This window comes from Protopterus annectens, chromosome 16.part0, assembly GCF_019279795.1.
Source record: "Protopterus annectens isolate FY-2018-M chromosome 16.part0, PAN1.0, whole genome shotgun sequence".
NCBI lineage: Eukaryota > Metazoa > Chordata > Ceratodontiformes > Protopteridae > Protopterus > Protopterus annectens.
In genome coordinates this window covers 500,764,308-500,790,757 of record NC_056750.1, presented here as the reverse complement: position 1 = coordinate 500,790,757, position 26,450 = coordinate 500,764,308, and the positions used below count along the sequence as shown (strand labels likewise).

The 26,450-nt window shown below is 39.9% G+C and overlaps 1 protein-coding gene across 1 annotated transcript in view; it reads left to right on the top strand.

Annotated features, from left to right (window-relative positions):
- ODF2 (outer dense fiber of sperm tails 2) overlaps positions 1-26,450 on the top strand; it is a 1,208,318-nt gene that overhangs the window by 850,019 nt on the left and 331,849 nt on the right. The window lies entirely within an intron of this gene.

Below are 26,450 nucleotides of genomic sequence, written 5' to 3'. Positions count from 1 at the left end.
AGTGAACTCAAAATAAAGCACCCTGCATAATTTATTTCCCTTTATGCAGTAGTGTTCTAATCATTTGCTTAGTGACTTTATTACTTTGTTCTAATCTTAACAAGGCTTAATGTTTTTGTATTTACCTTTGCCATTTTACCATTTTATCATGTGTTAAAAAAAGTATGTGCCTTGTTCAGGCCACTTGATTTTATGTGTGTGTGTGTGTGTGTGTCTGTATGTGTATATATATATATATATATATATGTGTGTGTGTGTGTCTTTGTGTGTATAAACACACACACACACACACACACACACATATATATATATATATATATATATATATATATATATATATATATATATATATATGGGTCTACTTTCATAGACCGAACGTACGAATCGCCGACATGAAAAAGTGCCGGACTAAGCTACCGACGACTGAATTCACTGAAACACCAATTTACCGACAAGCAATTAACCGACCAGTAGTACATAATGATAATCATGTCCTAAGCATCAAATGTAGGTATTAATAGGCAGCTATGTACTGTATCAACGTGCTTTCCTTACGTAAAGATGGCGGAGGGGTTAGAGTTAGCACCAGGAATTGTGGGGAATACTTACCATTGCATATTGTCGCAAAGAGGAAAAGAAATGTTGTACCTAGATGGATATCTCTACCATTTGGAGAGGAATCGACTCACTAGACGATACTGGGGATGTAAAGAGAAGAAAGCACTACACTGTAAAGGTAGAGCTCTAAGCATTTCAGTACCGGAAGGCGAAATGTTATTAAAGTCTGTGGCACATAGTCATTCAGCAGATCCGACTGACATAGAACAGTATAATCTTAATACCGACATTAAACTGAGGGCAAAGTATAGTAGGGATAACCCGTGTTGCATAATAGATCTAGCAATGGCATCAACTTCATTAGAAGCTGTACATAGCTTACCTAGCCGTAAAGCCCTTCTACAGACAATTGGCAGAGTACGGCGTAAACAAAATGTACTTGAAAAGTGTGATGAAGTCAGTTTGATGAATGTAAATGTTACTGATTATCCGTTAAAATCAGGTCAGTTCATAAGTAAACGCATGTGTGACAAAGCGACCAATACCGTAGTGTTTACATTTACTACAATTACCAATTTGCAAGACATGAGCTCTGCAAGTATCTGGTTGATGGACGGTACATATTTTAAAAAAGGAATTACGTGTCGACAGCTATACAGCATTCATGGCATGGTAAAATGCGGTTCCTATAGCAAGGCTGTTCCATTGTTATATTGTATTATGAGTAAAAAGTCGCTAAAGTGCTACAATTATCTTTGGCACTCTGTACTTTACCTCCTCAGTGCAAATGGTTTGACAGTTAATGTAAATTATGTTTTGTGTGACTTTGAGATCGCAGCGCTTAAAAGTATAAGATCAAATCTTACAGGTGCTAAAAGCAAAGGCTGTCTGTTCCACTTTGGCCAAAATATTTGGCGAAAGGTACAGAGCCTTGGTTTGACAACATTGTATAATAGTAATGCAGTGTTTCAGTTATCTGCAAAGTCACTTGTAGCCTTGGCATTTCTACAGGAGTCTGAGATTCTTGCAACATTTGAGCAGTTGAAAGTAAACTTCCCTGTTGAGGGACGAGACCTATTAAAGTATTTTTCTGATTGGTATGTTACTGGAAGACTACGTAAATTCAGTACAAGACTGTCTACTGCTATAAGGCTTCCCCCACTATTCCCTGTAGAGTTTTGGAATGTGTCTGAATTCAACGAACTGCATTTGCCTCGTACACAAAACTCGGTGGAGGCATGGCATAGGTGTTTAAAGTGTATATTAGGTTCTCGTGACGGTGATCTGAACACACTTATGCATTGTTTGTGCAGGGAACAGGATAGAGTAGACGAACTTCGCATTCGAATGTCAACTGGCTTTCCTCCTTCACCAAAGAAAAGGAAACTGAAATGTAGACATGAACGGTTTATTACTGTTTTGAATAATCGGCAGGAATATCCTGCAGTTGACTTCGTAACATCTATTGCTAGGTTACTGAAGGTGTAACTTGCTGCTACTAGTGTTGTGCAGTGTACTGTAGGAACTTTTCACATTAAATCGTAACTGAGATAAAGTAATACTCTGAATTACTGTCCTACATCCATATATGCTTTGATGTGAATTCGTTGGGATTAGTTAAGTTGTTGGAAGACTGCGTAGCGAGATCTGTAAGGAAGACTGCGTAGCGAGATTTGTAAAGCATTTATTTATCTGATACTGATGGGCGACTCTACATTTATTTGCTATTTCTGTTTCACCATGGTTATATGATTGATTTATTGACGCGGATGTGGATTGGTGACGTTTGAAGGTATCGTTGAATGGATTTACCATATGCAGTATGTTAACTGCTGGTTTTGTTGTATTGTCGGTTAGACGGGAGTCGTGGACTTCACTGTCGGTTAATTCAGTTGTCGCCGAATAGAGTTGTCGGTGTTTTGGGGTCGCTGATTTCGGTGTCGGTAATTCGTACGTTCGGTCTATGAAAGTAGACCCATATATATATATATATGTATATATGTATATATATATATATATATATATATATATATATATATATATATGTATATGAAGCCTCTAACAGTTCTTGTATTCTTTAATCTGTGACTCTGTCTTCATCAGTTCCTACTTCCCAGTCACTAAGGCAGAGTTTGAACAGTTTTCTTTTCTCTGTAGGGTTATTTCATATGATTTGTCAGAATTTTTAAGTTTATCTTTCATTTGTTGAAATTTTCTTTCAAATTCATGACAAAATAATTATTTTATTTATTTTTGTCGTTATTCAGACTTTTGACCAGGTCTGCTGTATTATTTTTTAAATTTTACTTATTAGCTGGGAAAGGCTTATTTCAGGAGTGACCTCAGAACACTGGTTAAGTGTCTTGCTCAGAATTGCATAAATTCTAAATTGAAACGGAGGGACTCAAACCCAGAACTACAGGATGAATCTTATTAACAGCATGTAGCTGTAACCCTCTAAGCTACACTGCCAGACTCCTAACAGTATAGCAGAAGTCTTGTTACACAGATGTTCCTTTGGGCAGAAAACGGTCATATCAGATGAATATCTGTTTTGTATTTCCTACAGGAATACTGATCTTGGGTCAGGTGCATGCCTTTTTTTTTAGGATGCTCAGTGTTCTGCCTATTACTGCAAGCATCTGCACTGACAAAAATGATGAAAAAAGAAGTGCTGTTCCCGGAGAGGTTCATCAGTGACATAGCCAAGGAAAGTCCTTTCCCGTAACAGTTCTTGCTGTGGAACTTCCTCAAGCAGAAGACTGACTCACATTTCTTAATGTAAGAGATCATCAGGTGGAAAACCGGTTGCTCTTGGGAAGAGCAAGCCACTAGGTAGACTAAAAGGACACTCAAGCTATTAGTTGAGTCACCCAAAGGGTGGGGTAAGCTATTCAGTGGGCAGGTGACTGAAGGGGAAAGCTGATGGTATACAGACTACAGACAGCTGAGAACAAACAACCTCCATTCCTACCTGCATAATGATCCACTTTTGTAAGCCATTACTTGAATCAGTAACCTCATAGTCAATGATAGGAAACAGATGTGCCCTAGATGATTTGTGACCAGGCTTATTGGTTGTCAGGTAGGGAAGCAAATATGATATGGAGGAAAAAAATCTAAGTTAACTAGAAGCACAGCTGTCAGGAAACGAAATCAGTCAACAAAGAACACTTTTCACAGTTTCACCAGGCATTGACATCAGGAATTTGTCAAATTCAGAGCCATTTTGAAGAGGATTATGATTGATAGATGGAGGCTGATTCTACACACCATAGCTGCATCCTTCTTGTTGTTTGGTACTTTAGGTCATAAAACACGGTCTCCTCCTCAGAATTGATCCTTTAAAGACATTTATAGGAAACAGCAGCCAGGCATCATGGCACAGAGAAATAAATCTCTGACCAGTTCAGCCTCAAGTCTGAGTAATGCTCAGGTGTTGGAGGAGTTGAGAAGGGCAGGGTGAGAGGAAGCAGCTAACACTGGCTTATCCATTCTTCGGGTTTGTAGATGTTCTGTTTGCTGTAGTACTGATGCCTATCACATAGAGAAGCTTGGTATGCAGCATCAGATCGAAGATGTGCTCTTGATTTCACCAAACTAGTGATGAGAGATACATTGGTAGGATGCATTGCTAAGCCATGTGATAATGTGGATGCGTCTGTCAGCTGACAGAAATGGAGTTAGAAATGGTCTTGAGCTCCACATCAAAGAGTGATATGGCTGTGGGGGGGTGGGGGTATCAAGTAGTTCTTAGGGACACTTGAAGCCCATCCTTGCATGAGACCTCTGTGGTGGTGGTGGAGGGGTTAAAACCAGATCCTCAGGCTACATGGACAAAAACATTCCTTGTCTGATATATGTATAGTGTATGTATGTATGTGTGTATTTATTTATATATATATATATATATATATATATATGTATAGTGTATGTATGTATGTATGTGTGTATTTATTTATATATATATATATATATATATATATATATATATATATATATATATATATATATATATATAGACTGATACAGTGTGGTATGGCATAAGCAGCCTTCATACCTGCCTTAAGATTGTCTTAATCCTATCAGCTATGAATCTTATGGGATTGGAGGGGGTCCCTCTTGCACTAGGAGGGGGATTAATGGTCATCGAGGAGGGTGGCAAAAGGAATGTAAAGAAAAAAAATAATGGAAAATAGCAGACAATTGTGGGCTTAATGATGAAACAGGATTAATGCTTTCTTTTGTGAACACAGTGCAGCAGCACACACTGTAACTGCAGTAAAAGTTTTCCTCCACATATTTAAGTACTAGGCTAGCAGCCGTTGCAGGTCATTTTAAGCTTAGCCAATTTCCCTTTTTGTAATTGAAATAACCTATACCATTTGGTATAGACTGGCTGATAATTATACATTTCCCCTAATGGGAATAACTGGGATCATACTAATAATAATTTGAGGGGATTCATGCATGAGATAAAGCATTTAGGAAATGTCTCTGGCCATTAGTTGTATAAGGAGCAGTCCTGGGGTAAATCTTCTCTTTCCCATCCACAGATCTAAGTTGTGCTTGAAAATTGATAGGGATGAACTTTGTTTTATTTGGATGAGGGAGGCTGTGCCACAGACGCAGTATCCTGTGTGAAATATACCTGTCCTTCCTGACCATTCTGTTGATGTTGCAGAAGAGGTTTAGATCCCTAGACCAAGCTTCATGCCATTTGACTTGCTGATGTGCAATAAACCCATCATCCACAGGACACCTGTAAGCAGTCTGTAGGATAAGGAGAGCTTTGAGTCGGTCCATATAGGACCTGTTGTTTAGGACTTGTATCTTTTTAGTAAGGTATCTATGTGGGCATTGCAGTTGCATCTGTCTGTTCAGATACATGCCAAAGTGGGCATTCATTTCAGTGAGTGGCCTAACGACGACCGAGTAAAAGGGGACAGTGACATCCCTAGATCTAAACACAATCACTTTGTTTATAAACTGTGCAATATAGAACGACTTAGGACTTCCAAAAGGATATAATATTGCATCTGATGTTGTCATTTTCATTCATTCCTCATCTGCGCTTGGCTGCTTTTTCCAGTTTCACAGATCCAACTCTTAAGATCCTCCCTTTACTCACAATTCCTCACTAACCTAGCATATCTAAGATCTCGTTTACCACCATATCACTCAGATGAGGATTGCCTTCTCTTAAGCAATTGGATGTTGGACGTATTTTTGGTCTATTATTCTGTCTTTCTACCCTTCCTGTCTTGCCTTTGTATTTTCTCTATTTCTGTTTGTCAGGCTGTGATGTTCCTTCCTGTTTGTTTAGGGTATTCCTCTGTGTACCACTGTTGCACTTTTCTTCTTTTCCTCTTCTCTCTTTCTTACTCTGTACAGAGTAGTTTTTGTACCACTGTTTGTACATCCTTTGCCTTAAAAAAAAAATTCTTATCCTTCTCTGTTTGTTGGAGTATTAGTAAAACCATGTCAGACAAACATACAGGTTTTACGAAATACAGTACCTGTGGGCATAAGACATGCATCTGGAATGTTTCTCCCAGGGCCTGCACTGAAAATTGGCTTTGTGCCTAGTCGGACTTTTCTGGTAAACAAATGTTAAATAAATAATAAATAAATAAGATTCCCAGCTCTGATACACACAGGGAGTGTGTTTACTGCTTGGGCACTGCCCATTTCAAAACTGACTGCACTACCTGTGCAGTCTTTAACTCAAGAGCACTTAGAGATCGCAAGAACAAAATGGTTTTGAAGATCCTCCTTCTTTCCTTTCTCTTCCTCCACTCTAGTTACTTTGTCTCAACCCCCCCCCCCGCCAAGAAATCTGGAAAAAAAAAAAGAAAGGTTGTATCTGCTGCAAAAGACAAGGACTCTAGAAAATGGTCCTTTGACCATTCACCAAAACTGGCTTTAACAACTGAGCCTTTTTCAAAGATTTCTAAGAAGTCAGATCCAACCCCCTCAGATTCCACCACTTTGAAGCCTGAGTGTGCTTGGATCTGATCCTACCAATTCTTGCTGGAGCTGATCTGTCCTCTGCTGCTCCTACCGTTCCTGCAGGAAATGCCAATGAAGTACTGCAGGCCACCATCAACCAGCTCTTCCCTTAGGTTCTCCAAGAGTGTGTCCAAAACACTGGTGGATAGGATGATGATGAAGTTCCTCAGAGCTCAGTTCCATTTGGGGGTAATTCCATCTCTATCCCCCATCAGACCTGTGAGCCTGCCCTCCACCAAACCTCAAATGGTCTCTCCTTCTCCGATTTGACCTGTGGTTTAGGAGTCCTCCAATCCGACATCTTTGAGAGTGTCCGCTTTGGATCTGAAGACAAGTCGTTGTACTCCAACCATGTTCCTGAGTCACCCAGTTCTGACCCTTTTGGAGCAGGGCAACTCATAGAGCCAAAACATCAATGCTGCCTCTGGGGGTTGGGGTCGAGACTGAAGTTGTCAGAGCCTTCCTTACCCCTAGGAACCTCAGTGCTGGACAGCTTAGGTCTGACTCCCTCATCAGGACAGGGGTCTAGGAGAATTCAGGGCATGTCAGTGTAGGGGACTTCAACTGTAGTGTGGCAGGCTGATGTTTTTGCTGGATCTTCTGCCTTTGAGGTAGTGGAGAGGACCTTCTCACTGCCTAGAGGGAGAGAGAGAGGACATCTTTTTCCCCCTTTGGATCCTATCTGTATACCACTGTCAGATTTGAGCTCTGTACCTCTCTTGGGTCTATCCCACTAGGACAGCCAACCTGATCAAGCCTCCAGTCAGTCCTCCTCCAGCACTCACCTGTCACTTCTGATACCTCACCAGATGATCCCACTGATGAGGTCGCTGGGGGAAGAAAACGTGCAAAAGGAGTCACGCAGATTCCCCTACAAGAATCTCTCATCAAGGACACTGACTTCGATAAAGGAGAGGAGTCCCCAAATCTCCACCTGATGATATCTCCTTTGGAGAAATTCTGGAACTTCTCAAGCAAAAGCTTGATTGCCTTCTGAGCCGCCTTCCCAGGAGGAGTCTGTGTTCCTGTAGGCTTTCGGGACTGGCCCAACTTTGTTTTTGGTGACCCCACTGGCTGATGACGTGATAGACTTTGTCTCGCACTGTGCATGATAGGAGCAGGTTACTGTGGAGCTTATCCCCAGGTGACCCAATAGATTTTTAAGCCCCCCCCCCCCCCCAGGACAGAGACCACTGGAGCAAGGTGGGGGTCTAGTAGATGCCATAGTTGTGGTGGCAGCCACTAAGAAAGAGCTTGTGGAACAGAGCTCATCTGTCCATCCCCCTAAAAGGGAGTAGCTTTGGACTGATTTGCAAAAGGCATTCACACTTCAGTGAACTTTGCCCTACAATTGCTAATTTTTTGGTGCACTTTGCAAGGGTGCAAAGAGATTTGACAAAGGAATTTTCAAAATCTCTTTTTGGGTCTGTGTCTGTGGAGGACCATAACAAGGTTTCTTCACAACTGGCCACCCTTCACTCCATATCAAACTTGCCTGGAAAATCGGATATCCCACATTGTAGAGGGTACATCAGACAGTGGGTTTGGACATAGCTATCAGGAGACATGCCTGGATGTGCCTGTGTGATTCTATGGAGCCCTTCAAGTCTTCATTCATCAGTGTTCTTTTTGATGGATCATCCTTGTTCAGTCCAAAGGTAAAGGAAATGCTGTCAAGAAGTTAATAAGATGGAAAGACTTTGTCTGCCATTGGGATCCACTTTTCTACCCTTCAGAGACCCTTGTCAGGGAATCAGTGAGGAGGTAGACAGATGTGATTTTGCAAGTCACAGGTTCCTTTCCAAGACTCGAGTAGATTGATTTCCTCTCTTTGCATTTGAAAGAAGCCACTATCGTGGAAGTGGTGGCCCACAGATACAGGGTTTCTGTGATTCCTTCTCCTACAAAACCCTACCAGAGCTTCTGAAAGGTTGCCTAGCTGCTGATTTCTGGAGGCAGTGAGGGACACTTAATCTCTCCACCACAAAGTCTTGGCATCCATCACAAAAGGTACTTGGGTTCAGAGGATCATATCCAGAGGTAATTTCATACCATTTTCTCAAATTCCCCCTACAAAAATGAAAAGAATCTCCGGTGTTCCACCCAATCAGTGAGAGGTGTCAACCTTAGAAATCAAAAAGCTGTTAGAAAGAGAGTCATCCAGATGGTCCCACAAGACCAGATAGGATCCGGATCCTATTCAGGATTCTTTTTAGTGCCAAAAAAAAGTAGGGGACTTGAGACCCTTTCTGAATCTCAGCAAACTAAACCAGCATGTGAAATATTCAAAGTTCTGGATGGTTGTGCTTCAGTCTGTTTTGCCCCTGCTGCAAAAGGACGCTTGGATGTGCTCAAGAGATCTTCAGGATGCATACTATCACATCAAAATAAACAGGCACTCCAGAAGATGTCTGCGCTTCTGTCTGGGAGACAGTTATTACCGGTTCAGAGCAATGCACCTTGGACTCGCCGCATCCCCCAGGGCATGGTGGTAGTAGTAGCTCACCTGAGACTACTGGGATTCCAGGTGTTTCTGTATCTAGCCAACTGGCTCCTGATTTCTACAACCAGGCATCTACTTATACAAGCAAGGGACTACTTGCACCACTTATGTCTCAATCCATGCATCACACTCAACTACAGCAAGTCACAGCTCTTACCTATACAGAATTTGGAGTTCATAGGTGCTCATCTATACACTGTTAGTTAGATAGCTTCACTTCCTCCAACAAGAGTAAAAACCCTCAGATCCCAGGTCATGGAATTGATCTCGCATTCTTCTCCAGTATGACTAGTCTTCCAAGCCTTAAGGTCCATGGCAGCAGGAATTACTCTGGTTCCATTAGCCGGATTTCATATGCTGACTCTGCAGTGGACTCTGTCAATACAGTGGGCTATTGTTTATCAGCCCTTGTGCACACCAGTCAAGATCACACAAGTTTGTTAGAAATACCTTCTTTGGTGGATCTGTTCAGACAAAGTTTCTCAGGGCCGTCCAGTTCTCCCACTACCAGTGGCCACAGTGACCATGGAGACCTCCCAACTTGGGGTGGGAGGCATTTCTTGGGAAGTACAGTCCGAGGTACATGGTCCTCAGAAGAGGCCAGTTTGTAGATCAGTGTCCTGGAGATGAGGGCAGTCCTCCTAGCATTATAGGCCTTTCAGGATTCTCTCCTCTCTGGAATGATTGCAGTTCAAATGAACAATATGTTTCTAGTCTGGTACATCAACAAACACGGGCGAAGCAGATCTTATCCTCTCACAGGCAATGAGAATGTGGCAATAGACAATCTCTTCCAGCTGCTTTCTTATAGCAGTGCACATACTGGGGAAAGCCAACATGCTTGCAAATTAATCAGGTCCATTCTGATGCTTCATTAATGGTCTGTCAACACTGAAGTGGCAGAGAGAATTTTCCATTGATGGGGCCAACTATGCTGCAATGTTTTTGCTTTTCCCCTCAACAAGTGTAGCAGGTTCTTCACCCTGGTCCCCCCTTTGGGAGAGTCAGCAAGAGATACTGTAGTTCATGATTGGCTCTCCGCTCTCCTTTATGCTTATCCCATGTTACTGCTAATCCCCAAATTTCTATAGAAAGGATACTGGTTGAATATCAGAGTTATTCTCATTGTACCTTTTTGGACTTATCAAATTTGATTTCCCTTCCTTTGCCACATTGACCTCTTGTCTCATCTGGCAGGATGACTCACCCGGACATAACAGGCCTGAAGTTGACCACATAGTTTTTCCAGTTCCAGTGATGGCTAGACCGTCCAGGCTTACCTGCCCAGTCTGGCATATTCTCTTGCCTTCTCAAAAGGCTTTTACCAGGAAAATCTACAAAAGTAAATGGAAGAGATTTTCAATATGGGCCCTTAAGAGAGATTTGGACCCTTTTACTGCCCCAGTTCCCACTGTCCTTGAATTTTTAGCTTTCATTTTTTATGAGAAGGCTAGTTTCTCTACTATTAAAGTACAGTTGGCTGCCATTTCCAAGTTTCATTCAGGTGAAAATCATTTGTCTCTGATGTCTTCTAAGTTGTGTAAGGTTTTTCTTTCATTTTTTTTTTTGCATCAAGTTTCAGACCATGATTTTGACACCAGTTGTTTATTTGAGACAAACCTTCCTGCATGATGGCTAAGTCATTTAGGGATTCAATGACTGTTTCTAGCTTATAGTCATATGCAGATTTAGTCAGCCAGAGCCCTTTGGCATTAGTTTTCACTACCAAAAAGAGATGCCAAACAGGAGAGGTCCCAGCACAGAACCCTGGGGGACTCATCTCTTTGTAAAGGTAACTTTCCATATTCTGATTATCTGTGTCCTATATGTGAGCCATATGCGAATGTAGCAAGTGACATATGAGTTTATTCCTAGTTTATTTAGCTCTTCTACTATGCCTGATTTGGAAGTTATGTCAAAAGCTTTGGCCACTTCTAGGTATGCATTCTGTACCATTCTGGCTTCATCCATTGCTTTGGTGACCTTTTCAAAAAAATCCACCAGGGTGAGTAAGCATGACCTGTCTTTCAATCTAAACTGAGACAGGTCTAGTGTTTGAAGGTTCCATATGTTCTGATTGATTAATTCCGTGATAAGGCTTTCCATGGCTTTGAATATGAGGCTGATCAGACTTACAGTTGTGTAATTGCCTGGGTCTGTGGAATGTCCTTCCTTATGCAGAGGAATGGCTATAGCTGTTCTCCACTCGCTTGGTACAAAACCTGTATGGAAGATGAGATTGAACAGTGTTGTTAGGGGTATGCTATTTAGTATGCATTCAGGAATATTGTCAGGACCCAATGATGCAGTTTTTTTTTTAACTTTTGCTAGCACTTGTAGGACTTGGTCTTGTGTGATAGCTGTAGGAGAACCAGTTTCATGTATATCTTGAGGGGACTGATGGACAGGAGAGAGGGGGAAAATTAGAGCTAAATTTATTGCCTTTTAGGTTCATTATATCTTCAGCCTCAGTGTAGGTAACATCATTCACAATCAGCTCAGTCCATTGTTGTGTTGTGCTTCTGAGATTATGAACATAACTAAAAATGCCTTGTGATTGTCTTTGGCTTGGATAACTATTTTAGCCTCAGACTTGGCTTTGGTGAATTTTATTTAGCTCCTAAGTTTGTTTGTTTCAGTGACAAGGGCTCTAACATTCTGGGAATTAGTGTTTTTTACTTTTGTTCAACGTTCTTTTCCTGGTATTACAAAGCTTGGTGATTATATGGTTCTATCACGTGGAACTTCATGAATCCTATATTGATGCCCATGAGAAAGACTCGCTAGCATCTCAAAAAGTTGCTGAAATCAGGCCATAAACACTTTACAGTAGATGTATACTATCATGACTAGACAGAAAACATGAATTGTTGTTAACTGCATTGTGATGGAGTGCATGATTAAACGAAGAAGTAAAAACAGAAGCAGGAGTGGAATTGCCAATATATACATGTTGATATAGGAGAAAGTATAAAACAACAAGGTATGAAAAATAACAAAACAGCATTATATGCAGTAGAAAGACATGAAAATGAAAGGAGAGATCAGGTAAAAAAAAAATTTCAGTGAAAGTGGATTAAGACTTACGACTAAGAGTTAAATGGAGATGGAAAGTGAGGAAAAAGACTTGTGGAAGATTGGAAGAAAAGGAAGCTCTAACAGACAAGCAAATGAAAAAAAGTAAAACAAAGGAGATGGAAATGGGGAGATGGCTGTACAGAGGATAAAATTGCAGTAAAGGAAGGTATGCAGGAGAGAGTAAAAATCAAGCAGAAGGTAGGAGAAAGCTTTTAAGTGAATGTACCATGCAACTAAGTTTAGAGGAGGAATGGTGGAAAGAAGGTTACATTTAAGGTGATAGTTAACAAAAAGTGTGTTGAATCATTAGGGTATAAATTAATTTCGAAAAGCTTCTGACAGTTTACATATTACATTTCACAGGGAAAACAAGAAGTATCCCTTTCTTTCAGGGTATTTTTTTTAATCAACAATTCTCTGGGACATTTAACCTAGTGGTCTTAAACTGGCAGTGAGTGTCAGCTTATCTTAGCAACCTTCTCACAGAAAAGGGATCCAGGCATTTTAGTCTATTTAGTTAAATATTCAGTGTAGTATAGGCCCTCATCTTATGCATTATCAGTCATAATGCCTATATTGTCAAGTACTGAGGTTTTCTCTTGAAGTATCAGTGAGAATTGATAGGAATCCATTTTCAAACAAAAACCAAACAAATGTTCCTTACCAACCTAGACTAGCTGCTATGGTACATACTCAAAGCATCTTAGTTCAACATTTATTTTGAATGCAATGCTAGGTTACTGCTTTAGATACACATTTGACACATATCTTTTGAATTTCAGCAGCAGATGGAGAATGCCCACTGAGCCAGCAATAACCATTCTAGCAAACAGGCTGAGGAATTAATTTTACACTTCAAAGAGCAGGTCGAGCAGGGAGGGTTGCATGCACAATTATGGCTTGAAGCTGGATATTTTCCCAGAGTGCTCTGTTCAATTACTGAAAAACACCTCTTACTAAAGACATTAGAAATAGTTGTTTCTACAAGGTTTTTTTCCTGAGTGGAAAGAGGAAGGTGTCTATGAACACTTCACAGTGGAAATGATAAACTGTGCTGTGGAAGTTGAGTATTTCGAGAGAGAACTATTTTTTAAACCTTTATTAAATTTTCACATAAGAGATAGCGCACATACATTAAAAGAAAAGTAAAAACAGTTTTTAATACATTATACATTGCATATATCTTTTCTTTCTTTATAACTGTCATACACACCATTACTCCTTCTCTTAAACCTCACTACTGCTCCTCCAGGGCATTATTCTGCACGTACCGTTCCCACAACTTCCATTTATTTTTATGTAATTTGCTCCTTCCCTTTTCTAAAGGTCTTACTCCAAGTTCTTTTATCTCTTTAATGACATTTAATACTTCAGTTACAGTTGGTTTAGATTCTGATTTCCATTTTCTAGTAATTGTTTTTTTTGTAAGCCAAAAGCATTACATTTAATAAGGCCTTGCTAGGGCAAGGCAATTCAGATCCTGTGTCCCATCTCAGAAGAATCATTTCCTTGGTTATTCCCCCAATATTTCTGGCAGAGTACTTACTATACAAGAAATTTTTAAAAATCTGCCAGGTCATTAGACTAAAAAAAATGTTTCCAGTTACCTTTTACTTCCCCATCACAACTCCAACATATATCTAGTCTTTAAAGTCTGCTTGGGGTTTAAATACACCTATGCAAACACTTCCAGGCAAAAGCTTTAATCTTGTGGACTTTGTTGCATATTTAAAAGCAATACATATGCCATTCCTGTGTTCCTTTGTAAAATTTCTACTCGTTCCTCCTAATTTTTCCTAATTTCCAATGTTTGATTATTTTAATTATTGTGAACTATTTTATATACCCTACAAATGTTCCCCTTTTTAACACCAACATTTGCTCCAGATTTGACAACAAACTTGACTAGAGTAGGTCTTTCACATAGGACTCCCCCATCCTTTTCTCTTTGCCTGTAGTCTATCAATCCCTGCTAGAGAAGGCAGTCTCTAACCTACAATGCAAATATCTTGTTGGCCTCATCCCAGTCTGTTACCTTTTTCTGTCTAATAAATTGTTCCTTGAATCTTGGTTCCAGTTTTCTCCAGTAAATTCCAACCCTGTCTTGTCTATTTTCTGCACCCCTACTTAGTCATTCCTATTGGCCAAATCTCCTTTCACCATTCCTGTATTGGTTTACTTTTTAAAGTACTTTTTTTGCAACTTGATGAATATAGTAGTCTGTATGGTAGTTGTTAGCCTTCTTAAGGATCTGCATCCAAAATCCCACGCTCTCCTTATTTATTGAACTTCTCCTGTACTTCATTATTATCCATCCCTTTCTACTTTGAATTATAACCTACTTGTGTTACGTGTATCAGCCCTAATTGTGTAGTTTTAAAATACCCCATCAAATCAGGTAATCCTAAACTATCTTGTTCTTTTGGGAGGATCACCTCTCAACTATTGACCTCTTCCCTCCTCGGATAAATTCCTTCAACTCTTTAGTATTGTCCACAATTTCACCCTTGGTTAATAAAAATGCCTGACCTGTATATAAAACTAAACGGACTAAAAACATTTTCACTGCTTGCATCTTAGCGATACATATCCATAAACAGTGGCTTCCAATTTCTTATTTATTGTAATATGTTTTAGTCTCTAAAACAAATTGCTCCACGGCTGCAAAGGTGGCACTGGAAATCCAGAGGCAAAAAAGTCCAAAACAAATGCTGGTTCTCCTTCTTCCACACAAGTAGAAAATAAAAGGCTGCCAGTAGAGTAAAAAAACCTTCGCTTTATTGTAGAATATTCACACCAACAATCCCATCAAGTGCTTTCGCTCAGCCCTTTGCTGAGCTTTTTCAAGATAAAATAACCTTCAAATGAACACTCCTTATATACATTTAAAATTCAGCTAATTGTGTAATTAATTGATTAATTGGAAAAATATTTGCATGAAGGAGATGAACTTGATTAAGGAACTTAGAAGCAGTAACTGCAGGGCAATGAAAACAGATAAGGGGGGGGGTCTTGTTTTGATGTATAACACTGAATATGTTCACCATATTAATGGGATGTTGCAGGACCCAGAGCAATATGAACAGGTATCCAGCAATGAGCTACATATGGCATATTCCAGAATTGGTTTCATTTTGTATGATCACCTTTTGCAAGGTGTTTTTAACGAAAGATTGTATAACTTTTTAACTGTTGCCAAACCAAGAATTCCTGTAATATTTGGGATCCCGAAAACACACAAAGGGTTGGATCCCTTAAACTTTAGGCCTATAGTATCGGGACAGGGGAGTATTACAGAACCTGTTGGGAAATTTATAGATCATACCTTGAAACAGTTTACAGCCTCTTTAAAATACATTTGCAAGGATTCTTGGGATTTCCTCAGGGGCTTACAATCCCTAGAATACCATCCAGATTTTTTATTAGTTACTATAGATATTGTTCAACTGTTTCCCAGTATACCGCATTTTACAGGATTAAGTTGGTTTAGTGATGTTTTAGTCAATGAAGCTAAGCTTGTTCCCAATACCACCAATTTATTGGTGGAACTTATGGAATTGGTTCTGGAAAACAATTTTATATGCTTTAATGGCCAATTTTTTAGACAAAAATCGGGCGTTGCAATGGGGGCAGCCTGTGCCAGCATTTATGCAAACATTGTGTTGCATAAATGGGAACAGACATACATCTTTGGCACAGAATGGTCACGATATATTAGGCATTATGTCAGATTTCTTGACGATATTTGCCTTATATGGGAAGGCACCAGGGCCAGTGTCCAGGAATTTATTGATTACATCAATTCCACCACCTCCTTCTTAACTTTTACACATTCTTTAAGCTTAGATAGCTTAAATTATTTGGATGTGTGTTTAGTTAAGGATAATGTCAATAATAGGTTTAATTCTAAAGTGCTTAGGAAACCCACTTATTCAAATGCATTTTTGCATTTTCAAAGTAATCACCCTGATTATCAAAAAAGAGGAATAGTCAAGGGTCAATTTATTCGTGCCTCCAGAATGTGTAATACATCACAATTTTTCAGAGAAGAAGTTAATTTTTTAAAAGCAAGATTTTCTGAAAGAGGGTACCCAAGTGGTTTGGTTGAGGAACTGGCAAAGGAAGTGAGCACCAATAGGGGGACGAAATACCAACCACTGCTGATTAATGCAGGTATGTTAAATTGCCAAACAAGCAATAGATTGCAAAATTTAGAGCAAAAGGTATACATTCATACTTTTGGTATAGACTCGAGCACTGTAGAAAGCTGTGTAAGAAAATACTGGCCAATTTTGAGACTGGATGACAGGTTGGGCAGTATGATCCCAGAGTTTCCCAGATTCGTTAGACGGAGGGGTACCAACTTAAAAGAAATGTTGGAAATGAAACAGACCAAACAAACAGGTTTAAATGTGAACAATAAAAAAGAAGGCACATATAAATGTGGAATGTGCAAACAATGCCCAGCGATATTTAATGGACACAAATTATATTTACCATCAAGAAAATTTTTGTGTCAACCGAGGGGCTATTATAATTGTAATGCTAAATTTATTGTTTACCTGGGCTTATGTATGAAATGCAAAAGTTTTTACATAGGAAAAATGGAGAGAACTTTAAGAAGACGAATTTATGAGCATTTTTATGACATAACTAAAAAAAAGGAAACTAATGCTTTTTATAGACATTCCCTTTTTTGTCCTGATATGGAGATTAAATTCATCATTTTGGAACAGGTAAAAGCAGATGTTAGAGGGGGTGATTGGGAGACCCTGTTGGAATACAAAGAATTGATATGGCAGCTAAGACTAGATGCAGGAAGACGGCCAGGTCTAAATGATGCTTGCAGTATCAGCAGCGTCTTGAAATTAAGAAAGGCAAAATTATAAATTCAAGGCCATAGTGTCTGTAGGATCAACTGAAAGGGTTCTCCAGAGAGTAAGTTTCATGATAATTATTGACAGGCAACATAAACTTTGAATTTTTAAATCATTAAACAGACATATGGTTTAATATATACCTGGTTGAATATTATTTATAAGAAGGCCTGAGCATTTAAATGTATATATTTGGTTTATTAATTTGATGTGTGCAGATGGATTTATTTTAATATTGTGTACATTTAATGGAAATTGGCAGTGTTCTACATTTTTTTATGTAATAAGTTTTATTCTGCAAAAACTGTTTGAAAATATCCCCTTTGGGAAAAAGAAAAAATGGTTTAGTAATTTGAGGTTTGTAGATGGATTTATTTATTTTACTGTGCATACCAAATAGCAACTTAATGAGTTTAAAAACGAATGGGTTTTGCAGCACTTTGCATTTCAACATGTAACAACTTTCATTTTGCAAAGGCTGGTTAAAAACATCCCTTGTAGGAAAAGGAAATGAAGGGTTAAATGAAAAAAATTTTTCCAATTAAACAATTAATTACACAATTAGCTGAATTTTAAATGTATATAAGGAGTGTTCATTTGAAGGTTATTTTATCTTGAAAAAGCTCAGCAAAGGGCTGAGCGAAAGCGCTTGATGGGATTGTTGGTGTGAATATTCTACAATAAAGCGAAGGTTTTTTTACTCTACTGGCAGCCTTTTATTTTCTACTGGTGTGGAAGAAGGAGAACCAGCATTTGTTTTGGACTTTTTTGCCTCTGGATTTCCAGTGCCACCTTTGCAGCCGTGGAGCAATTTGTTTTACTGGCTTTTTATCCTTTCTGGCAGTTTTTTCTTTATGTTTTAGTCTCTTCCCACATTTCTTTAGCTGCCGTAACAAAAGCATATTCAATCCATACTTCTAAATATGTTGTCTTATTGTGTCCCCATAAATATGGGTATTGCTGAACCAATTTGTGTATTGGTACATAATTTACAGCTATAGCCTTTGCTTTATCTTAATTAATTATATATACTGAAAAGATTTGAAACTGGCCGAAAATGTTCCACAACAGTGGGATGACCTTTTCTGGATTTATCAAGTTCAAAATATCATTTGCAAATAAAACCAACTTTTCTTGATTACCATACCAATTATATCCTTGAATTTCTGAGTCCCTTATTTTCTTTGCCAGTGGCTCTAAATATAATGCAAATAACAAAAGGGAAAGATGACATACTCTAGTAATGTATTATTCCAGTGTCAGTAGTAATTTTAATGTAATGTCTGTCTGTACTATTTCTGATCTTAATTTTAATGTAATGTCTGTGCTGTTTCTGATCTTATACATTAGTTATATATGGATCTTTTCTCCCCAGGCCTTCACTGAAAAGGGACATTTGTCCATTGGACTTTCCTGGTTAACAAATGTAAAATAAAATAAATAAATAAATCTGACTCTTACGTTTAAATACAGCTTATCAGAGAGGAACCCTCCCACGTTACTTCTTGCCTCCAATCCTTCATATATCCTCTTAATTAAACTTATTATTATTGTATCAGGGAATGCAAATGCTTCTATCTCCCTACTCATAAAATTCCTGCTTACTCGGTTGAATAGTTTCTCTGCATCAGAGCCCACCACCACCAATAGTATTTTCTTACACTCTGCTTCCCTCCGGATCATCATAATTCTGCTAATGTTGTCAAATGTTTGTCTTTTCTCCACAAAACCACTTGATATCTATTAATTATGGTAACATTTTTCTCTTTCTTTTAGCTAATATAGACATTAACACTATAATCATGGTTTAAAATTGAAATTGGTCTATACGAAGATGGGTCCGATGGTTCTTTACTGTCTTTGGGTAATTCAGCCACCACAGCTTTCTTCTAAGATGTTGGTGCTTCATATTCTTTTAAAATATTGTTAAACAAAATCTTCCAGATCTTTATCACATTCTTCCCTTCTGACCTCCATACATCCACATGAATGCCATCTGATGGTGATCATATTGATCACTGCTATAGTAGCAGTAGCTATATGGATGCTATCCTGCCCTAAGACTGTAACAGTCGGCCAGCTTTCAAAGCCTTCAAGACACCTTCCACGTGGCCAAACCATCAGTCATCTTGTGCTGAGCTAACTAAATCGGCAGGTTTGAGTGCCAGACCCTTCTGCACTTTCTTGCCATTGAAGAGAGTGCTGTTTTGCAGGCTTTCAAGGATCTCCAGTCAGCTTGTGCTATTCCTTTACTGGGCAGGTTCATTCCCTTCCACATTTAAAAAAATAGTTTGCATTATTGTCCTTTCCTGTTTTGGAAAGTTATTTTTAAGCTATAAGTTTGTGTTTTAACAGACTGTTATGAGCCTTAACTGTACATTTAAGTGGGAATGCAGATATTTTTTTCTTTTTGGTTAAAAAGTTGTTGAAAGTAATTGAAAATCATTTTTTCTGTGGAGAAATTGTTTGAAATATGTTGTCAGTACAAAAAAGTAAAATAAAGCATGTTTTTCGTTTGTGTGAAAAAGTGACTTGTAAAGACTTTAAATGTTTACCGGCTGTTGCTGCTTTTTTTCCCTGGAAAAAAGAGACAGATTTTGGCTGGACCATGCAACAAACTACTGATCTCACTGTCAGTCCTTCCAGCCACAAAAAAGAAAGAATTAAACAGCCTTTGCTACCACAGTGAGCTAACAATTTTCCTCAGCCACAGGTGGTGACTCTGCTGTGGCCATGGATTGTTCCTTAAACCACTCATCTTTTACCCTGAATCCTTCTGGTGTAACAGCCACTACATGCTGAGGTTTAGCCCCTCAGTGGGCAGGGGAGACCCACTCTTGTCAGTCCTGGGAGAGGGAACAGGGAAGATTTCCTTGTTTGGTCAGAGTGTTGTGTCCATCCCCGAGCGACCTGCTACTGCCATTAATAACACTGTTTGGCTCCATTTTTCATGTCAAAAAAACTAACTTAACATGTATCTACTCCTCCTCAAATTTTCTTCGATAGTTATAGTTTAATGAATCTGACTCTGGGTTTAATTCAGACTATTCTTTCTTACATAGCTGTTTGTGGTAGATGAAAGAGAGCTACTTCTTTTCTTGAAGAGATTCAAGATTCTGAATCTGGAAAGGAAGATGAAAGGAGAGATACTGGGATTTCTTCTGTTATCTGATTCAGTTCAATTTCTGATTTTTCCCTATGAGGTTTATCTTTCTCTGAGAATTTTTCCAGAATGTGCCAGTGTTTTCAATGGGAGAATACTGAGGTTTCTTATTTTCTCAGAAAAAACTATGAGCTGTTACAGAAGGAATTTCTAGAACCTGAATCGATTCATTCACTTCTGTCAGCTCTGGAGGATGAGCATGTCACTGCCTGCAATTTTTCTTATAGTTAAGCTGCTGCCCCTAAAAAGGCAGAATGTATGTATAAAGTTCCTCACTCTTTTATGTTTTTATACACTCATCCCAAACCTGACCTGGCAGCTGTAGCTTTAGTTAATCCTATTGCTGCATGCTGTCTCTTCCGTGCATTCAGCAAATTCGTATCAGATATCGGATTCATTTCAGATCCAACTTCAGCCACTCTCAGCCTTTTGATCCAGTGCTGAGGCTTCTCACCTTATCCATAAGCCCCTATAAAGAGAGAGAAGTACCTCATATCTCTTCTGCTCGAATGCTATGGATGTGGTCTCCTTTGCTGAGGCTCATTTAATCAAGGTTAAATGCTAATCTTCTTGTGATATTCACTGTTTTTCTCTGAGGTTTATCCTGTATTTGTTTTTTGTAGTTCTTGTGCCTTCCCTTACTCAGATATATATATATATATATATATATATATATATATATATATATATACATATATTTATATGTGTGTATATATATATATATATATATATATATATATATATATCCCCCCCTTATACCCTCTCTGTTTGCCTGTTGGCACTTTGTAGTTGTTGACAGTTAATGTTTAGGTGTTTTTCTATTATAATATTTAGAGTGATAGTCATAGTTCTTGTAGGTTTTAATAGTATGTAAAGTGTTTTCTAAAAATTTGTGCGATTATTATTATTAACTTCTTTGTAGCTGGTTGGATTATTGAAAATGTCTAACAAATCTTTGGACTTCAAGAATTGTGGCTTTGTGCCACAAAATCCTCAACTCAAATGCACATGCGTGTGTCTATTGTTTGGGAGCTGCCAACCTTATCAAACAATGCCCAGTTTGTGTTGCTCTTTGGCATCAGAGCTCTTGTGGAGAGAAGCAATAAACTTGCTATTAAGAGCCTCCTTCGTGCCTCTGTAGGAGAAGTTTTCCCTGCTCACTTCTCTCCTTCCTCTGCTGCTTCTCCTTCAGCTAAGAAGCTGGAAGCAAAATACAGAGCTGAAACGAGCCATGAGAAAGCCAAGGATAAAGAGAAATTCAAGGAAACAAAAAGCAATCTCCTGATTGCTCTCCTTCTTTGGCACTGTCCTTGAAGGTTTTGAAAACTTTGGGCCTGACTATTGCATCAGAAGGTATTCTTATTGGATCTGGTACTTCTCCCGTGTTGGATCTGATCTCACATATCCTTTAACAGAGACCTCTCTTCCATCTTCAGACTTTCTTCCACTGCTTCTTCACCCTGCTGAGTTTGGTCCTTCAGTAGTCTGTCAAAAGCAGACATGGCTAGGATGATGAGGAAGTTCCTCAGGACCCAAATCCAGCTGGGAGTTCTTCTGGCTCTGACTCTTGTTAGGGTTGGGGGCATGGTTCTATCACCTTTTCAGAGTATTTCTCCTTCCCCAGTAGGTCCTTTGTTATTGAGGCTAATCCAAAGACCTGGTTTCCATTGAGAATGGCAGCATCTCTGATCCATTTGGTGGTGAGTGACTCTTAGAGACGTCCCCCCCCCCCCATCTTTGGCAGTGAACAGGTTAGCTCTGATATCAGTTTCAATGTGACTTCAAAATGCAATCGTTTGATACCACAGTTTCTATAGGAAGGCTTTCTGGTGCAGTCTTAAGCTCCATCTTCAATAGTTTTGAAAAAGTTATTTGTCATTCTGTGGAGCAGACTTCACTTTCAGGCTTAAATCCTTTGCTTCCCCCAAAGGATTTTCCTGGGTCCTACTGCTTTCTCTCCTTGGGACAGCCAACTTGTAAAAGTCTTGAGTATCTCCACTATGAGGACCCCTAATCAGCATCCATGTCCTCCCCAGAGAATTCCCTGGGGAGGTTCATTGGAAGCATAAGTGTAAACGAAGGCACATTGGCTCTCCACAGGCATCCCTAACTAAAGATACTGACTTTGATGAGGGGAAAGAATCTCTCAGATACCCCCCCCCCCCCGAGGACATCTCATTCAGTGAAATACTAGAAATGCTTTGACAGAAAGAGGATTGATTCTCAGAAACACCATCTTGAGGAGTCTGTCTTTCTTAAGGCTTTTGGGGCTGGTCCATCTATTTTTGGGTGGCCCCTCCCATGAATGAGATGGCATATTTAACCTCTAAGCAGCCATGAAAGGAACCAGACATGGCCAAGTCAATCTCGCATAAATGTGGCAAATTTTGGTTTCCCAAAAGACCATCCTTACTAAAGCAAGGATCCTGCCATTGATTCCATGGTGGTGGCGGCATCAGCCAACAGAAAGAAACTGAGTGAAGAGAGTTCCACTGTTCATCCCCCTAACAGGGAGTCTCGGCCAGTGGACAGGTTTGGGAAGTGAGTCTGTGCATCGATGACCTTTGCCTGTTAGGGTGCATGGTATGTGTTTTCAGAGGGATTTGACCAAAGAGCTCTCCAAATCTTTCAGTGTTCCTTTCTGTTGAGGAGAGGATTTCTGTTGACTTGCAGTTGGCCACCCTTCAATCTCTGTCTAATGTCTCAGTGCACCTCATCTCTAGTACGACAGAAGACACCTCTAGGGTTGTGGGCACCAGCATTGCATGTGTTTATGTGATTTTGTGGAGCACTTTAAGACATCTTTCTCCATAATGGATTGACACTCTTCAGTCCAGAGGTTAAAGAAACACTATCCAGGAATGAAAAAGATGGTAAGACCATGTCTGCCATAAGAGTCTGGTTTTCTACCCTCCTAGGGGACCTTTTCCATAAACTAGAAGGGAGGGAAGAAACTGTGGTCCTGCAAGTTACAAGGATTTGCAACTGACACTTATGGTGACAGACCCCCCTGAGGCAGAGGGAGGAACTTTAATGGTGGACATTGCCCCATGACAGAGATGGCCTGCAGAACCAGGGTTTGAGTTCTTTGTCCTGTATGTCCTGATCATTTGTCTGACTGCCATACTCGGGAGGCAGTAAGGGGGGATGCTTATCCCTACACCTCATTGCCTGGACATCCATCACTCAAAATGTATGGGTGCAGATAATTATAACAAGAGGCTACTCTATCCCTTTTCTCTCTCCTCCACTGCACTTAAAGAAACTTCAGATATTCCACCCCCCCAAAGGGAAGCAACAACATTAGAAATAAAGCAGCTGCTAAAAAATCAAGTCATTCAAGAGGTCCTACCAGACCAGCAAGGTTCAGGAGTTTACTTACATTTTTTAGTGTTAAAAAAAGAATGGTCCCTAAGTCTGTTTTTGGACCTAGTCATTTGAAGTAATCTGTAAAGCAAATGAAAATCTGGAAGGTCATAGTGCAGTCCCTCTTTCCATTGTGAAGGAAGGATGATTGGATAGGTCTGATAGACCTTCAAGATCTATACTACCACATACAAATGAAAAGTTGCACCATAACGTTTCTTCAATGCTGTCCAGGAGCCAGTCATTTCCAGTTCACAACCCTGCCCTTTGATCTCACCAGGCCCCTGCATGTTCACGAAGTGCAAAGCAGTGGTTGCAGTTCATCTCAGGCTGCAGGGGTTCTGTGTGTTCCCATACCTGGATGACATGGTTGCCCCCACGTGGAATTCTCTGTAAACCAGGGACTTCTTGCTGCACCTTTGCTTAACACTAGGCATTATAGTGAATGCAGTGAAGTCCAAACTTCACCATTTTCAGACTTTGGAATTCATTGGAGCTGTTTTGGACGAAACTACAAATTGCCAGACTTCCACAAATCATTTTTTACACAGTCCATAAACATGAGCTTGCTGTCCTTTCCTGTCAAAATCCACCTACAAATTTGATCCGCTGTCTTCTTGGCTTGTTGTTTGCTGCCATCACTTTGATTCCTCTTACCAGATATCACATGAGGGTGCTTCAGTGGACATTGTCAGTTTAGTGGTCAGTCAGATGCTAGCCCATGAGTATTCAGGTATCTCTTACAAAGATATGCAGGACTCCTATTCAGTGATGGCTGGAGTCTCCGATAATCTCCCAGGGGGTCATCCTTTTGTACTACCCTCTACCCAAGCCACAGTGACCATGGACTCTTACCACTTAGGGTTGGGTGGGGAGGTATTTCTTGAGAAAGACTATCTAAGGCTTGTAGTTCCCTGCAGAGGCCAGTCTTCACATCAACATCTTGGAGATGATGGTGGTCTTCCACATATTGCAGGCTTTCCAGGACACACTCCTCACAGGTGTGATTTCATTCCAGACAGACAGTATGTCAGTTTTCTGGTGCATCATCAAACAGGGAGGAACATGATCCTACTGCTTGTTCGGGAGACCTTGATAATGTTGCAGTGGACAATGTCTTCTCACTGCTTTCTAATAGCAGTACACATTCTGGGAAATCCAGTGTTCTAGTGGACAGGTTGAGCAGGTCCACTCTTCTCACCTCATAAGTAGTTCCCAAATCCTTCAATGACAGATCAGATTTTCAGCTGTTGGGACCAACCTTGCTGCAGTATTTTTTGCCTTCCCAAGAGGTACTTTGCCATTATCCCCAAAGAAGGGGAGTCACTGAGTGATGCTGTGATCCACAGTAGTCCCCCTTTTCTCCTACCCTTGTCATTCTGAAATTTCTTCAGAATGCATAGTGAAGAAAGGCCTCTTTGATCCACATTTCTTCTTTTTTGGACTCTACAAGTGTCATTTCCCTTCCTGTGGTCTCATCTGATTCATCCTTTCTCCACTCCAGATCTTCTGTCTCACTTGTCCGGGTTGCCTCACCCAGATATTTAAGCCCTCAAACTGACCGCATGGTTTCTTCAGTTTCAGTGATGGCTAGACAGTCAAGGCTTTCTTCCCAAGTTTTTTACATTTTGACCTCTACACAAAGACCTTCCACCAGGAAGATCTGTAAAAGTAAGTGGAAGAGCTTTTCTATCCAGGCTTCCAGCAAAAACTTGGATGCTTTTTCAGCTCTTCTTCCAGCTATTTTGAACTTTCTGGCAACTATATTTCATGGCAGAGTCAGCTACTTCACTGTCAAGGTTCAACTAGCAGCCATCTTCAGTTTTCATATTGGAGAGAACCACTCCTCCATTGCCTTCCATAGATTGTCTAAAGCTTTTCTTAGGGGTACCGTCTTTCTTCGACTTCCACTCGAGGATCCTGCCCCTCCTTGGGGTATTACCATTGTGTTACAGGCCTTGACTTGACTAGATTCCTCTTTTAACCTGCAGCTGAGATTGACTTAATTTTTGGCATGGAAAACTCTATTTTTGGTGGCCATCACCTTTGCTAGGAGTTAAACTCACTGTCTAGTAAACCCCCTTGTTTGGTTTTCCACAAGGACAGATTTACTCTAAGAATAAATCCTTTCTTTGAACCAGAGGCGGTTTCTAAATCAGTCTACCAACCTTCCTGTTTTCTTAGCAAATTTCTCCAGTAAAGGTAAATAGGTGATGTTATGTAGTCCAGTCTCCCCTTCATTCCTACCAGTGGGTTCGGAGCCGAACCTCAGCTCAGGCCCGGCCGTACCCTAGCTTGAAGTCTTCAATTGGATCATGGCTAAGAGGTATCCCATCATGCAACAGGTCTATTCCCCAGATCTCGTTTGCCACTTAAGTTCAGACGTAGTCTCGCTTTTGGCCGTGGCTAGGTATATTGTTTATAAAATTTTTATAAACTGTTGACTTGTTGCTCAGAAAAGCTATTTTCATAGCTCTGTGTGTGTGGTAGTGGTGTTTTACTGCCTGTATTTGTTTCTCTGGCTGTTTTTTGTACCCTTGTCTGACTGTTTGGGTATCCCATTTATTTCCTTTCCCCATGGACTAGGCCTGTTTAAGTTAGAGGACCTAGTCCTCCCCATTGTTTCTTGTGGTCTTTGGTTTGGTGCTACATTATGTTAGCGTTTAGTGTTGTGTCTGGCTAGTGGTGCTTTCCTTCCTTTGTTTCCCTGGGCTAGGCCCGTTTGAGTTAGAGGACCTAGTCCTCCCTGTTGTTTTTCCACCAGTTTCTGGGCTGTTTGAGTTAGAGTCTCTGTTGTTAGTTGGGTCTAGTGCGTGTACGTATTAATTTGTTCCTTTCAGCATGTCCAAGGATCCTAAGGAACACAGGCCTTCGGGTTTTAAAAAGTGTGTTG